A 4,159-nucleotide genomic window follows, 5' to 3' on the forward strand; every position below is an offset into this window, starting at 1 on the left:
TAAAAATATAACATTTGCTATTATTCATGGATTGAAAGATTTTGAGCTTTATAGCTAACCACAACTGAAAAATGAGCACTGTAGAGAAATAAACATCCACATGCTGCTGAATTCAACTACCAGCATGCTTCACAGCTTATCAGGTGGACACACAATCTTATTCCTCATCACAGCTCAGTTTTCTACTGTGGCGGCAAAACCCAATGATTTTCTAAGTTCACCATTTGTGGGAGAAATACAGCCACATAGGTCTATTTTAAGAGAAAGTGCTTTTAAGCATTGAACGGTCGCTTGACTTGACAGGTAGTCATTACTTAGACTGAGACTTGTAATAAAACAGAAGTAGGGTTTAAACTGGTGTCGTGTCTCTGGGGGTTGGTGACCTTTAAACAGCTAACATGAAAATGCTCCCAGGAAATGACTCCTCTGATGCAGTCTTGTTGAACAAAGAAGACTTTATTTTCATCAGATCCTGCATCTGAATTACAGCCCTGGTGCACCTGAGGCTGAAGAGGTCATAAACTAGGATGGAGGGATCTTTACTCTTGTTTTGGACTCAGCCTCTTATTGTGGCTGTTCAATAATCTACATGCCCATCCATCTTCTGCACCTGTCCCGGAGCTCAACTTTGGAATAGCTGAAGGAACCGGTTTTAGACATGCAACACAACTCCTTAGATTTTCTGCCTACTATCCGTAGCTCTGGACGGTGCTTTTGCTGGCAGTCAGATGTCTTTGTATGGTCATGATACACGCAGACACACATACTGTACGTTAGCATCTGCTGTTATGTTATTTACACTGACCCTTGTTAAATCTTTGTAGCCCTCAAAGAATAACCTTTAAACTCCAAATGCTACTCTGGTTTTCGGTGTGGGAGGATTAGTTGGCTTAAAGAACGCACAACCATAAAGCAGGAAATTTACATTTCTGTTCCTCAGCTAGAGGTGTGTAATGAAGCTGGATCATCATTTAGTCTTTAAAGCCTGTTCTGTTTCAGTGGAATATTTAATGGGGTTTTGTTTTCCATCAACGTTGCAGACATAAGGGGTGTTGTAGACTTCTTCCTGTACAGCTGCATAGACAGCATCTTTTAGAAACTGGCTGCAAGTTTGAGTTAATCTGTGGTCCATCTTCAACCTGGCAGTCCCACCTCTCATCACAGCCGGCTGTTCCCACAACCCTCCAGCCAATCTGCTTCTCCGGTCATCTTCCCTTCGTCAGAACAAAAATCTCTTGTCAGCCGAATCTTGACTCTTTGACTTGTCTTGATCACTAGCAGTCACGCTTCAGCTTTTTATGATGTCCTTCTGTTAATCCACAGTCTCCATCTTTACAAAAATGTCACCTGATCATCGTGAATCCAGGAAGCACTCAGGGTGACGTGATTAGGAGAGAAATTCTATCCTGATGAAAATAATGATCAGAGCACACCTACCTGATATAAAAATAAAGCTTTATCTGATTTCTTGGAATTTTTATTTGCACATTGAAGCATCTCTGAATTTTGGCTTTTTAAATAAAAGTTGGCCAAAATACTTATCTTTTCCCATCTTCTGTCTCTGTACGTTTGATTTTAAATGGCTTTACCAGACTTCTTTTTAATCATTAATCGTGATTGCTTCACTTTATTTTATCAATGTATCGTTTCCCTCTCCCCTTTTCTCATTTACTTGCTCACTAAAATTGTGGGCAAATTTGGTGCCACTTAGTGTATTTGCCAACTTTTGAGAGAAATCCGTTGCTCTGAGAGACCAGAACTTTGTCAGCTGTGAAATCCTAAACGGCTGATTTGTGCTCTGTGGAGTTCCCTGCAAATACAGCTGCTGGCGTGGGCCAGTAAAGCTGCACACCATAAAACTAAGTGAGATGCTATATTTTTAGGGTGAAGGGAAGTGAAACGGTGGGGTCCCACATAATTCTCCTCAAAGGTTTGCTTTACTGGCATCCCCTCTGATGCCTGACCAATCAGCAACACAAAAAACGTGATGAATTTAGCTCTGAAGTCAATGAATAAATTTGAAATTGGATTTTTGTGTTTTGGTAGCATCTTTTTTGCACACAAGCTGTTTTTATGATCTCAGAATTTAAAGAGTAGCTGCAGAGCAGGTCCGATCACAGCAAGCCAAGAAACACAACCTTTCCAAACACACGCCTTCATGTAGTTTGCATTTAATACAGTATAGCTTGAATCAATAGTTATATGAATGATGATGTAATAGGTTATAACAGAACAAATATAAAATATAGATAACTGTAATTGTATGAAAACAGTTGCCGAGTATAATAGAAAAATAAAATAGAGCACATTTTGCATCTATTGTTAAAAGGCAAAACTAAATCACAAATCAGAGTATATGAGAATGGCAGACTTAAAACATGCTTCACTACCAGCAAATTCAATATGAATTCTGTAGTAGAGAACAGCAAAATGCAACAGCTTTTTCCTTACATATATTATAATAATGGCAAGATACTGGACCAGATGAACACATTAACGAGGACCAAAGCTTGTAAAGTAACATGACTTTTTAAAAATATATTTCAGACTCCAGTGTCCAAGGAGGACTGGGTAAGGTGTATAGCGGGTACAGGTTTGTGCTTATTTCAACTATTCCTTCGGTCTTTTCATGGTTTCCCAGCAATAAAGAAAAAAAAAATCCTCTTGAGTCATCCCAGTAAAGCTGTATGAGGGTGTTTACAGTAAATATCACTACATGATTTATAGTTGTGCAGTACTAAATTTACAACAACCAAGTTATCCCAACATCACATGTAGGTTGAATTTGTCCTCTAATCCGGATGCTAAAACCACTCGTCTCAGAACACTACAGGAACAGTTCATTCAAAGTGCTAAGATGTCATTTATATTTATTTTAAAAGAAAAACAAAAGTATTGCACTACTCATGAGGTCTTGTGACTTACCCAGATGCTGCCTGTAAAAAGTGTATATGGGGCTTTGCAATACGTTACTGCACAGCTAAGGCTGCTATAGGCTTTTTTGTGTTTAGGCAAGATGGAAGGCTTCGGGTTTGAACTCACACGAACAGCAGCACGCTGTTAGGCAAATCCTTTTGGATGTGAATCTTTTTTGCTGCTTTTCATTATGGCAGATAAGAAAATAAAAAAAAAAAACAACAGAAGCACTCAGAGAGCACAGACCTCTGCCAAGCAGCTCATTTCCACCCCACCCAAATTGTGAAAAATCTTTAAAAAAAAAAAAAAAACAAAAAACTCCTGTGTTCACAATAGTGATCACTCCCAAAATTTAATGGAATCAAAGTAAGACCAAGACCCACTTTCAGAACCCCCCCCCCCAAAAAAATGCACCTGATAGTTTTTGCATAAACTTCGGCAGAAACAAGACAACCTCCTTGGTGGAGGGAAAAAAAAAATCAAAGGAAAACAACTTCTTAGTTCAAAACTTCTTGGTTCAGTATGGAGCTTAAAAGTCACTGAATACTTGCGTTCACTACACACGAGAAGACAAAAATGGCCTTACTATAGTTGTGCCATGATTTTAAAGGAATATTCCACCCCAAAACTCATTATTTATCTAAGAAACATGAAGTTAACAGCCACAGTTCTTGATCAGCTCTTGCACAGGAAATAATTAAGACTAGGTGGCGTTTATTTGGCTGCGAAATACTCCATTACTCTACAGCAGCAGCTACAGGAAACAGTATAGCTTTTTTTCTTTTAAGTTTCTTTTGGGGCTGTGATGGCAACATTCATGTTAGCTGTTACAACATATATCACTGTGACATATTCTGTTAAAGATCCCATTGTTGACAAATGAATAAATTAAAAAGATTAACATTACCTCAGTGGACACAATGTGCTTGGCCACACATCACACGAGCAGTTTGGTCACTTAACTGTGTTTCTCCAAAGATATGTTCAGCAAAAAAAAAACCCAAAGACATCACATTGTTGGAGGCCACAACATCACATTTAAAACACTGTCTCAACAATCAAAGCATATTTATTGTCACTGCTTTGTCCTGGTTTGCCAATTAAGAATGGCCTTGTCTCGACTCAACACTCAAGTCTTGGTCAGACAATGTGGCTGTGGGGTTTACCGACTGACTGCAGAGATGGCAGGGCTTGTGGAAGTGGGGGAGAGAGAAGAAGAGGAGGGGGACATCAGGACTGAAGC

The sequence above is a fragment of the Telmatherina bonti genome, assembly GCF_933228915.1.
Source record: "Telmatherina bonti genome assembly, chromosome: 2".
NCBI classification, from domain to species: Eukaryota; Metazoa; Chordata; class Actinopteri; order Atheriniformes; family Telmatherinidae; genus Telmatherina; species Telmatherina bonti.